The 12,786-nt window shown below is 38.4% G+C and overlaps 1 protein-coding gene across 43 annotated transcripts in view; it reads left to right on the top strand.

Moving 5' to 3' along the window:
- RIMS2 (regulating synaptic membrane exocytosis 2) overlaps positions 1-12,786 on the top strand; it is a 601,609-nt gene that overhangs the window by 16,881 nt on the left and 571,942 nt on the right. Inside the window, exon 2 of one of the 43 annotated variants that reach the window (XM_060393842.1) lies at positions 9,550-9,738. The exons of the other annotated variants lie outside the window; for them this stretch is intronic. The gene's annotated coding sequence lies outside the window, so the exon portion shown is untranslated. The remainder of the gene's footprint in view (positions 1-9,549; positions 9,739-12,786) is intronic. 43 annotated transcript variants of the gene reach the window in all.

The following is a 12,786-nucleotide window of genomic DNA, read 5'->3' as shown; positions in this document are numbered from 1 at the left end:
TGTTGTACAGTGCACTCTGTAAGCATGGTGTGGATTAACATGGTCCTTGGAAGGCCCACAGTGACTGGAGCTGGAACTTTGGAGCCTAGTACTTTAGCGTTCCCTGTTGCTGGAGGCCATGGGGCAGGCCGCGGCGCAGGTAGTTTCTGTGGCACCATTTTTGGGGGAGGGGTCCTGTGACACAGGGGTCTCATGCACTGTGGGAAACAGTAGCCTCTATAGGCTGTGTGACAGTGACTTGCAGGCAGCAGGCCCAGCTACCTTACGGCTTCAACAAAGTGTAGTAGCAGCGACTAGTGACAATCATTTAAATGAGAAAGATGTTGGGAAAAGCTTAGTATGGTCCCCAATATCAAATCATGGCCCCTTTAGTCAGATTAAATCAATACTTCTAAAATTTACCAAATGATTTGGAAACTGTTAAAATGACTGGTGTATAATGTTGCTATAGCTCTTACTACACTAGTCCCCTTTAATCAGCTGTGGGTATGTTCCACAGCCCCCAGTGGATGTCTGAAACTGTGGATAGTGCTAAACCCTATATATACTATGTTTTTTCCTGTATTATATAGTTTATATATTATAAAGTTGAATTTATAAATTAGGCACAATAAGAGATTAACAATAATAATAAAATAGGATATACAACATTATACTGTAATAAAGGTTATGTGAATGTGCTCTGTCAAAATACTGTATAAATTTAACGCTTTTTCCATCTTATCATGCATACGGCCATAACTTTTGAAGTTTGAGATTCGACAGCAAAACTAGCGCAAATTTCTTTCTCCTTCTTCACAAGTTCACAGAGAATTTGATCTCACAGTAGATCTTAGCAACTTCAACCTACTGGTTTTTCGTTTATTATTAAGTTAAGAACTTTCACCATTTCACGTAAAGAAACCCTTTATGGCTTCTCTTTGGCACGTACAAATTGCCAGTATCACTACCATTGTGCTCTGGGGACATTAGTAAGTAAAATCAGGGTTATTTTGAACAGAAGCACTGTGAGAGTTGATCTGATAACCATGCAGGCCACTAAATGACAAATTGGCAGAGAGAGCTTAGCAAAGGGATGATTCACATCCTGGATGGGACAGAGCAGGACAGTTTGAGATTTCATCATGCAGTTCAGAACGGTGCACAGTTTAGAACTTATGACTTGTTTGTTTTTGAAGTAAACATTTTCCACTTAATATTTTTAGACTGCTGTTGGCCATGTATCACTGAAACTGCAGTAAGCGAAACCGCAGATTAGGAGGGACTACTATACACAGCAGAATTCTATTTAGTTTATTTGGAAAAAAATTTATTTTTAATGTTAATTTATATCTTGACACTTATTTTATATGGTTGTATCAGTTGTTAAATATTTAGAACTATCTATATTTTATGCTTTGTTAAGAAATTTGAATTTGTCTCACTGGCACATTTGATTGCAGTTTAAGATTTGGAACTAAGAGCACGGTAGTGCTTATATGTCTCTACATTCTATTGGTTTACTGTCAGAAAATCTAGCCGGTGTTAGAATTCTCACCAGTGTATTTCCACTGGTATTGCTATTGTCTTGTATTCTGGGATCTTGTGGTTCTTTTTTTTTTTTGAATCTTATGGTTCTATCCCGGATTTGTCTTCTGTATAGTTCCAGAGCACCGTCTTAAAAATAAAATTTAAATCATTCATCTCCTAGTCTAAAGACTAGGATGAATTCTTTAGGCTTCCTCTTGCTTTGGATAAAATCTAGACTCCTTCGTTTTGTTCCTTCACAGTCTCTGCCTAAGCTATCTTTCCAGCTCACTGTCTGCCTTTCCCTTTCACAAATCTTTTCTTTTAGCTACAAAATTTTTACTCTTCCTGGAACACTGAAGTAGGGAAAGGGGGACCCTGTTATAAGGGGGATGAGTATGAAATATATAACTTAGTGAGTTAATATACATACTATGTATATTGAATATTTGAAATTGGGAATGATTCAGTGGTGCCTTCATTTAAAAAGTTCTGTAAAAACCACCTTTTGAAGGGACCACTCAGATACCACTAAGGATGTAAAACTCTCATTACTCATTTTCTTCAACTTCAATAGAAATCTTATGGAATTATTTTGGAACACATGCTTCCAATCTGCCACCAGATTTTGCAGCAGGAATTTATATAACCATGCATAGCTCAAACTGTCTCACAATTTACCATATGTTTCAATATTTCCAATGTTTTCAAACACTCTCCTCTTTCCCACCCTTTCTAGTTCACATTTCTCAGCTCTGTCCCGGCTTTACCCTGTAATTCTCATTCATTTCTGTGATTCATGAAAAATCTTTGTTTTATAGTCTTCCAGTTTAGAATCAATTCTCTATTGTTCCTCGTTTCCTGGACCCTTTTCTAGGCTATTAACATAAGCGATGCTTTATCCTCAGAACTCTTGATTCCTGATCTGTGTTCAGCAGTCTAATCTCGGTTCTTCAGAGCTTGCCACTTGTCTTTTACTTCTGTTGAAAGTAATCAGAGTCAGAAACATTGTGATTTAGAGCTGAGCTGGTTCCTTTAATAATATAAGATGGAATTCTAGTAAAAATTTCTCTTATGGATCCTGTTTTTATCTGTCTAGAATTTATGGGAATTTATGTAGTCTAAGTCAATTCAGATAGCGTATATAAGTATTTTATGACTGAAACTATTGATTTTTCTGCTTATTTTAATTCTGCGTTCCCTTAGCTGGTTTCAAGGAGTTAAGGCAGTACTGTGTGTAAGCAGTGTAAAGAGGACGCTTTGGCATTAGTCAACTCTGGGTCATATCCTAGTTTGCCAGTTACTAGTTGTGTGACCAGTTTGTCAGTTACTAGCTGTTCAGTTGCACAGTTGTGTCCGACTCTTCACAACGCCATGGACTGCAGCATGCCAGGTCTCCTGTCCCTCACCATCTCCCAGAATGTTGGGAATTTGAGTTTGCTCAAATTCATGTCCATTGCATCAGTGATGCCATCTAGCCATCTCATCCTCTGACACCCTCTTCTTCTGCCCTCAGTCTTTCCCAGCATCAGGGTCTTTTCCAGTGAGTTGGCTGTTGGCATCAGGTGACCAAAATACTGGAGCTTCAGCTTCAGCATCCGTCCTTCCAATGAGAGTATTCAGGGTTGACTTCCCTGAAGGTTGACTGGTTTGATCTTGTTGCTGTCCAGGGGACTCTCAAGAGTCTTCTCCAACACCACAGTTTGAAGGTATCAATTCTTCGGCAGTCTGCCTTCTTTATGGTTCAGCTCTCACAACCATGTGTGACTGCTGGACAGGCCATAGCGCTGACTGTACGGGCCTTTGTCGGCAAAGTGACGTCTTTCGCTTTTCAACCCACTGTCTGGGTTTGTCATGGCTTTCCTGCCCAGAAGCAATCGTCTTCTGATTTCAAGGCTGCAGTCACCATCCGCAGTGATTTTAGAGCCCAAGAAGAGGAAATCTGTCACTGCTTCCACTTTTCCCCCTTCTATTTGCCATGAAGTGATGATGTAGCTGGATGCCATGATCTTAGTTTTTTAAAATATTTAGTTTTAAGCTGGTTTTTCATTCTCCTCCCTCACCCTCATCAAGAGGCTCTTTAGTTCCTCTTCACTTTCTGTCGTTAGAGTGGTATTATCCGCATATCTGAGGTTGTTGATGTTTCTCCTGCCAGTCTTGATTCCAGCTTGTAACTCATTCAGCCTGGCATTTCTCATGATGTGCTCAGCATGTAAGTTAAATAAACAGGGTGACAACAAACAGCCTTGTTATACTCCTTTCTCAGTCCTGAACCAATCAGTTGTTCCATACAGGGTTCAAACTATTGCTTCTTGACCTGCATACAGTGTGACCTTAGGCAATTCACTTAATCTCCTGGCCTCTCTGTTGCTTTAACTGTAAATTGAGGACAATAATACCTGTTCCATAGGGTTGTGGTGAGATGCAAGTATAATGTACCTGGTATACTGAAAATTTATGATAAACATTAATAGGGAAAAATAGGCACCATGCTCTTTAGATTACTTTTTCTGCTGCCAATCTTGTGCTTGCCATTCCTGTATGAAATTGTATTTGTTTATATGAAGGTCACTCTTGAGGTTAGAAGATGAGACTAGAGTGAGAGGAAGTGAGAAGAACATAAGTGAAATTCATCTGGGTATTTGTCCTTGAACATTTTCTTCACTAAAGGAAATTTTAGATTATTTGAGTATAACAAATTACCTTTATGAGTCCGAAAGGTGGTTTAAAATTTTTTTTAATCTAAATTTATTTAATTGGAGGCTAATTACTTTACAATATTGTGTTGGTTTTGCCATACATTGACATGAATTCATCACGGGTGCACACGTGTTCCCCATCCTGAACCCCCCTCCCACCTCCTTCCCTATCCCATCCCTCTGGGTCATCCCAGTGCACCAGCCCCGAGCATCCTGTATCCTGCATTGAACCTGGACTGGCAATTCGTTTCACATATGATATTATACATGTTTCAGTGCCATTCTCTCAAATCATCCCACCCTCTCCCTCTCCTACAGAGTCCAAAAGACTGTTCTATACCTCTGTGTCTCTTTTGCTGTCTCGCATACAGGGTTATCATTACCATCTTTCTAAATTCCATATACCTGCTTTAGTATAATGTATTGGTGTTTTTCTTTCTGGCTTACTTCACTCTGTATAATCGGCTCCAGTTTCATCCACCTCATTAGAACTGATTCAAATGTATTCTTTTTAATGGCCGAGTAATACTCCATTGTGTATATGTACCACAGCTTTCTTATCCATTCATCTCCTGATGGACATCTAGGTTGCTTCCAGGTCCTGGCTGTTGTAAACAGTGCTGCGATGAACATTGTGGCACACGTGTCTCTTTCAATTCTGGTTTCCTCAGTGTGTATGCCCAGCAGTGGGATTGCTGAGTCATATGGCAGTTCTATTTCCAGTTTTTTAAGGAATCTGCACACTGTTCTCCATAGTGGCTGTACTAGTTTGCATTCCCACCAACAGTGTAAGAGGGTTCCCTTTTCTCCACCCCCCTCTCCACCATTTATTGCTTGTAGACTTTTGGATAGCAGCCATTCTGACTGGCGTTAAGTGGTACCTCACTGTGGTTTTAGTTTGCATTTCTCTGATAATGAGTGATGTTGAGCATCTTTTAAAAATAAGTAACATGCTGAAAATAGTTAATCAGAATCCTTAGCTTTTCTCTACTTGCCATTAGTAACCTGATATTTGTATCTTAAAATCTTTTTATAACTACTAAAAAGTAATAGAATTTAAACAATTGCTTTTTAAATTCTTCAGTTTATCCAAATCTAAGCCCTCTATGGAATTAATTTGTGGTTTGACAAGTATGTATTTCAAAGCTGTTAATAACTTTTTCAAATTGATCAAAATAATAGTATTCCTAAATTTATATTAATTTTCTTTGACCATCCTAGGTGCTGAAATCACCTAGAGCACTGATTATGTTTTATACAAATAAAAATTTAGAGACTTCCCTGGTGGTCCAGTGACTAAAACTCTGTACTCCCAATGCAAGGGGCCTGGGTTCAATTTCTGGTCAGAGAAACTAGATCCCACAGGCTCCAACTAAGAGTTCACATGCTGCAACTAAAGATCTTACATAATGTAACTAAGACCCGGTGAAGCCAAATAAATAAATAAATATTGTAAAACTTGAGAGACTGTTTCATCTCAGTTTTAACTATAAAGAATAATAACAATAAACATTTTTGGAAAAAGGCAAAATTCTGTATATTCTCACTGCCCTACACAATTGTTCATTTTTTATATATTCTTTTATCTTTTTCATTTATATGCATAATATATTTTACATATATGCAGTTATGGTGAATGTGCAATTCCTTTAAAATTTTATTTTTGGTTTCACTGGGTCTTCGTTGCTGTGCATGGGCCTTCTCTAGCTGCAGAGAGCTGGGTTATTCTCTGCTGTGGTGCGTGGACTTCTCATTGCAGTAGCTTCTCTTATTGCAGAGCAGAGGCTCTAGGTGCGTGGGCTTCAGTAACTGCAGCGTGTGGGCCCAGTAGTTGTGGTGTGTTGCTCTAGGGTGTGGCGTGGGCTTCAGTAGCTATGGGGCAGGGGCTTAGTTGCTCTGAGGCATGTGAAATCTTCCCAGACCAGGGATGGAACTCATGTCCCTTGGATTGGCAGGCAGATTCTTATCCTCTGTGCCACCAGGGATGTCCTGCATGTGTCATTTTGTATTCTACTTAGTACTTTCTTATAAATGTTTTTTACTTAATAGGGTATCATAAATGTTTCTCCACTTGGGAATGACTTCTTTGAGCATTTACTGCTCCATCTCTATTATGTAGAAAAAGAGTAATCAATCATATGGCAAATAATAAAAAAGAACCTTAAAAATTCCAAATGGCTAATAATAAAGTTATAATCTTAAGAAGATATGTATTTACAGATTAAGCCAGTTATTAGTAAGTTATGTGTATGAGAAGACTGAGGGCAAGAATTTGTATGATAGATGACTCTATTCCTTTTTGAGGTTAGTTAGCATAGTACCTAGCACATAGTAGGTGTTCAGTAATAAGGTAATGAAGGAACTAAAGATGCCTTGTTTAGTTTGGGGTTTCAAGGTACTGACAGAATGTATGAAGGGGTATAGTGATAGGGAATTTTATAGTAGTATTAGAATACTCTAAAAGCTGACTGTAAAGGTAAACCAGAATTAATCATTTTGGTGTAGCCAGAAATGAGGATGTGGGGTGTGCGTGTGTGTGTGTGTGTGTATGGGAGAGACAGAGAGACAAACATATATACATAGATGCATATGGGGGAAGCTCATGAGAAATGGTTTACTCTTCACCATAGAGGAGTAAGTGTGAATGCCATGAATCTTCAGTATCCATTCTACGTTAATGGATTTCCTGCTGAGCTATACAGGTTCCGCCATCAATTTTGGATTGAGCATTAACTTACTTGCCACCTATTATTTGTCTAGAAAAGATGTGATTGACTTTGATTTCTGTCCACTCTTCTGGATGAGGGGAACACAGGGTGCATAGGAGGGTCTCACCCGAGGACTGGAAGGGATTTTGTGCATGCATGTGTATGTGGGTGTGATGAGTTAGGATTGAGTCATTCTGTGACTGTTGGTTATTTTCCTTATCTCTGTGCTGAATAAGTTAAGTAGATAAGTTGAGGATGGAGCAGTAGGCAGGAACCAGGCAGAGATAAGACAGGGCAAAGAGTTCAGTTGTATTCTAAATAGAATGACAATTTAAGTGGATAGAGTTGAGTGGTATGATGTGGGGGAAGTGATAGTGGAGAGTGTTTTAGAGTTGGGCAAGGGAAGTAGCCGACTCATTGGAAAAAACCCTGATGCTGGGAAAGGTTAAAGGCAGGAGAAGGGGACGACAAAGGATGAGATGGTTGGATGGCATCACTGAGTTAATGGACATGGGCTTGAGCAAACTCCAGGAGATGGTGAAGGACAGGGAAGCCTGGTGTGCTGCAGTCCATGGGGTCGCCAAGAGTCAGATACGACCCAGCGATTGAACAGCAGCAACAAGAGAAGTGGCATACTTCTGTCTCAAGCAGGAGATCCCTTTAGAACAAAGGTGAAGTTTGATTGTGATCTCAACTGATTTTTTTTTCAACTTTTCAGATGAGTTAAAATATCAACATTGCTTTATCGCTATCTTCTAAAACATAAACCGAATTTTTCTGGTTTATTATGTGATAATGATGATGCATTTGAAATGAAACATGAACCTAAAGCTATGAATCATAATTTCTATTTTAATTACAGTTGTTACTTGGCTTAAGTTTTTTGGGCTAAGATGATGTTACTCAAGTGGTGAGTTATGGTAGTGTTTATAGAAAATATTTTTTAGGTATTGACAATTGTAATTATAATAAAAATTGGATTCTAATAAAGAGTTATGGTTTCTAGGAAGTTATTGTGTTTGTACTTGTACTGTTGATTATTTTAATTGAAACTGTTCCACCTTTTTTTTGCCCTGAGTGTCATCATATTAATGACATAGATATTACTGATATACTTAAGGAATAAGTCCAGAAGAAAGAAAGGAAAAAAAAAAAAAAACGAAGAGAGAGGATAGAGAAATGGAATGAATGAATGAGAAAGAGAAAGCGTGGACAAAAAAGACTAAAAAAATGGAGTAATAGAAAAAGAGGCCCATGCCACTGAAAATTGTGCAACTAGGAAAACAAATCTGCTGTAAATATTTCTAATGAAAGGAATTTAATCTAGAGAATTAATTACCAAAGTATTGGCAGGATTGAAGAAACAAAAAATCAATGATGATTTTACCAAAAGATCAGCAACTGCAGGAAGTCAATACCAGTCCTGGGGCCAGGAGAGAAAAAAAAGAAAACGATGTTAAATAGAGCTCATTCGTATGTATTGTAGTGCTAAGATTGTTGAAGTACCATTGCCACCCTTGGGAGCTGCTGCTGCTTTGCAGGAAGCCCAGGAACTTGTGCTTCTAATGATGTTTGAAAACCTATAAGTTCTGTTGATGATGCAGGACTCACCAAAGAGGATGCTGGAGCCTGCAATCACCTACTACTGCCCTTACCAGAGCTGCATTTCTATTGTAGTAGCCAGCATTCGCATGATAGTGATCTGGTGCTGCTACTGCCGCTGGAGCCAGAGCCCACGATCAAACTTTTGCTGAGGATCCAGGACTACTGCTGATGCCTCTGCAGGAACTAGAAACAGAAGGAAGAAAGTAAAATGGTTTATTTTCTCCTGCCATCTGCTTTTCACCATTGTTTCCCAGTGGTAGAACCTGATTGGAAACCAGCTATCAAGGAAATGTAGTCTGCAGTCTTCTAGCCCCTGGAAGTACAGAAGGGAATGGAAAAGCAGGAATGCAGCTGAGCCAACAAAGAACTGGCATAGAGAGAAGTTACAGGATATTGATTCTTCAGTCATAAGAGAAAAGAATCCTTTTTGCAACTTTTCTGAGTAATGTCAAGATCCTTTTTTTCTAGTTGAAAGAAGTTATAGGGATGGTAGAAAACCTTTGAAAGTAAGAGAGTTTTCCATTGAGGTTTCAATTAGAGTTTTTTAATTTCAAGAACAAAAAAATGGATCCTGGTTAATTTAAAAAGTTCCTGGAAAAGATGGAAATTGGAGTAGCTATGGATCTGGATAGAAGCTAATGGCTGCCTCTTCAAGGTGTTACTTGCTTTTTGTATGGACTGGCTTTTTTTCAGTTTTTTGATTCACATTCCCAGTAGAGAAGCAGACTGGCCTACCTTTGGTTTGCTACCCACCATTGGTCAGAGGATGACATGATACCTTGACTGACAGCTACATCAGGATTATTTGATTGTTGAAGAGTAGTTTATTAAAGGAATTTTGAGCTGTTAGAGGAGAATGAATACTCAGCAGGTAAAACCACAAGATAACTATTAACTGGGGCTTGTTTGCATTAGTCATAGGTAGCTTGAGACAATAGTCAAAGTTCTTGAGCACTTAATATATAATAGGCATTCTGATCTCTTTTGATAATATATTTGAGGAAGTTGTCATTATTATCCTCATTTTACAGATGAGAGAAATTGAGAGGTGCACTTCTGATGATGGTGGATTAGGCAATTTGGACTAACTCTACCACTCTGAGAACAACTAGAAAAGCTGGATCAAATATAAAAAATCATCTGTTTGAAGGTATCAGAGAGCTAACACTTCAGTGAAGACTGTGGGGACAAGATCCTGGAGAAGAAGGAAGTCCAAAGAGGTGAGCGAGGCATGTGAAACTTTTTCCCCTTAGGAGAAACTTACGTTTCAGGTAGAGGTGTCTGAACATCTGAGAAGCTGAGAAGAGTTTTCAACATACTCATAGGGTGGACTAAGGGAACAACAGTTTGAGTCCAGGGTCCACCAAGAAGGGAGATTTCCTGCTAAATCATCCATGCTTTGGTTTGGGACTCTGAAGGGCCATGCTGTAGGAGTAAGGGTGAGTCACAAGTAGAATGATCTACTTATAAAATAAAATCTAATTTAGAACCAGCCATGTCATTGATTAGATTAAAGATTTCCAGGATTATAAGTGATTCTAGCTGTTATAACAAAAGTGAATCTTCTCTGAAGGAAGATAACATCATCCTAAGCCTCAAATAATTTCTGTAACTTGCATAAAATGTCTTGGCATGCATATAAAAAATAACTGGTCATACAGGAGACAGGATCATATGACTGCAACTGAGAGAGACAAAGATCACAGCAACAGACTCACAGGGATTCAGATAATGGAGTTCTCAGGCAATAGATCAAGCAGACAAAAAATTAATAGTAACTTAGAACATGTGAACAAAACAGTTAATGTGCTGTACCTTTTGACATATTAGAACACTGCACCCAACAGCTGTAGAGTGCATACTCTTTTCAAATGCACTGCTGCTGCTGCTAAGTCGTGTGTCAGTCATGTCCAACTCTGCAACCCCATAGACGGCAGCCTACCAGGCTCCGCCGTCCCTGGGATTCTCCAGGCAAGAACACTGGAGTGGGGTGCCATTTCCTTCTCCAATGCATGAAAGTGAAAAGTGAAAGTGAAGTCGCTCAGTTGTGTCCGACTCAGCGGCCCCATGGACTGAAGCCCACCAGGCTCCTCCGTCCGTGGGATTTTCCAGGCAAGAGTACTGGAGTGGGGTTCCACTGCCTTCTCTGTTCAAATGCAAGAGTACTGGAGTGGGGTGCCATCACCTTCTCTGTTCAAATGCACATGGAATACCAGACTGACTATGTGCTGGATCATAAGGGCTTCCTTGGTGGCTCAGCGGGAAAGAATCCACCTGTTATGCAGGAGACCCTGGTGTGATTCCTGGGTCTGGAAGATCTGGAGAAGGGATAGGCTACCCACTCCAGTATTCTTGGGCTTCCCTTGTGGCTCAGCTGGTAAAGAATCTGCCTGCAATGTGGGAGACCTGGGTTCGACCCCTGGGTTGAGAAGATCCCCTGGAGAAAGGAACAGCTACCCACTCCAGTATTCTGGCCTGGAGAATTCCATGGACTATATAGTCCATAGGGTTGCCAAGAGTTGGACATGACTGAGCAACTTTCACTTTACTTTCACTGGATCATAAAGCAATTCCCAACAAAAATCAGACAGTTTAAATATACAAGGTATGTTCTCTGATCACAATGCTGGAAATCAATAACAAAAAGATAATTAGAAAAATCTCATATATTAGAAATCAAGAAATCCACTTTCAGAAAATTCAAGGATTGAAGAAAAATCAAAATAAACATTTAAAGATATTTTACCTGAATGATAATGAAAACACAACTTGTCAAAATTTGTATGATGCAGTGAGGGTACTTTGAAGGTAAGTAATAGCTTTAAGGGCAGATATTATGAAATAAGAATGTTTGAACATTTATCATCTAAGCATTTATCTCAAGAAAACAGAATCCCCAGCAAATTAAACCCAAAGAAAGGAAAATGAAGCAAATAAAAAAGATAAGAAAGAAATCATTGAAAGGAAAAGGAAACTTAAAATAGAGAAGATCCACAAATAAAAATAATAAAACTTTTAAAGACAGTATCATGGATATCACTGTTAAAGAAAGGAAGGAGAGAGAAGGCAGAACTAACCAATATCAGAAATGCAAAAGAGTGCATCACTATAGACGCTATGCACATTAAGCAATTAAAGGATACTATGATCAATTTTAGGGACTTCCCTCGTGGCTCAGAGGTTAAAGCATCTGCTTGCAATGCGGAAGACCTGGGTTCGATCCCTGGGTGAGGAAGATCCCCTGGAGAAGGAAATGGCAACCCACTCCAGTATTCATGCCTGGAGAATCCCATGGACGGAGGAGCCTGGTGGACTATAGTTCATGGGGTTGAAAAGAGTCGGATACAACTGAGCGACTTCACTTTCACTTTCATGATCAATTTAATGACAGTACAGTTAACATTAATTCATATGGTCAAATTCTTAGATTAAAAACAATTTACTAAAAGCTTACTAAAATTAGTAAAAGGAGAGACAGAAAACTTGAACTATCCTATAATTTTTAATGAAATTGCATATGTAATTGAAGGAGTTTCTCACAAGGAAAAATGAGATGACTTACTAGACATTTAAGAAGGAAGTAATACTTAAAACTCAGAGAATAGAAAAAATTAGAAAAATTTAAAAATTCACTTTATGAGGTAAGCAAAACTTTGATGCCCAAGCCTAATGTTACCATAAACGTTACTATAAACGTTACGACTATTATAAAATATTATAGTTTAAACTTTTCTTAGGAATGTAAGTCCATAAATTATATAAAAATGAAATCTATCAAGAAATAAAAAAGATCATGGAACATGATTAGATTGTATATGTTCTGGGGATATAAGGTTGAAAATCACAGTGATTCACAGCTTTAGCAGAATAAAGAAGAAAAATACTGATAATGTCACTAGATGTAGAAAATATATTTAATAAGATACACTATCCATTTTTGATAAAAAGTCTTAGCAAATTAGTAATTGATAGGAACATTATTAATTTGATAAAAAGTGTTACAAAGATTCTGAAGCAGATATCCTACTTATGTTAATACGCTGCAACATTCTCTTTGAGATAGGGAATGGAAAAAGGATGCCCACTCTCACCACTTCTGTTGAGTCCTAACTAGTACAATAAGGTAAGAAAAAGAAATACATTGTATAGGGATGGGGAAGGAAAAAAACAACAGCAACCCTGGAGTTGTTAGTATGGAGAGAATTTAAAAAACAACTAAAAATATACTTTTAGAATTAATAAGGATTTTAGTAAGATTTCTGGATATA

Source organism: Ovis aries, chromosome 9 (assembly GCF_016772045.2).
Source record: "Ovis aries strain OAR_USU_Benz2616 breed Rambouillet chromosome 9, ARS-UI_Ramb_v3.0, whole genome shotgun sequence".
Taxonomy (NCBI): Eukaryota; Metazoa; Chordata; class Mammalia; order Artiodactyla; family Bovidae; genus Ovis; species Ovis aries.
This window is presented reverse-complemented; position numbering and strand designations above follow the sequence as displayed.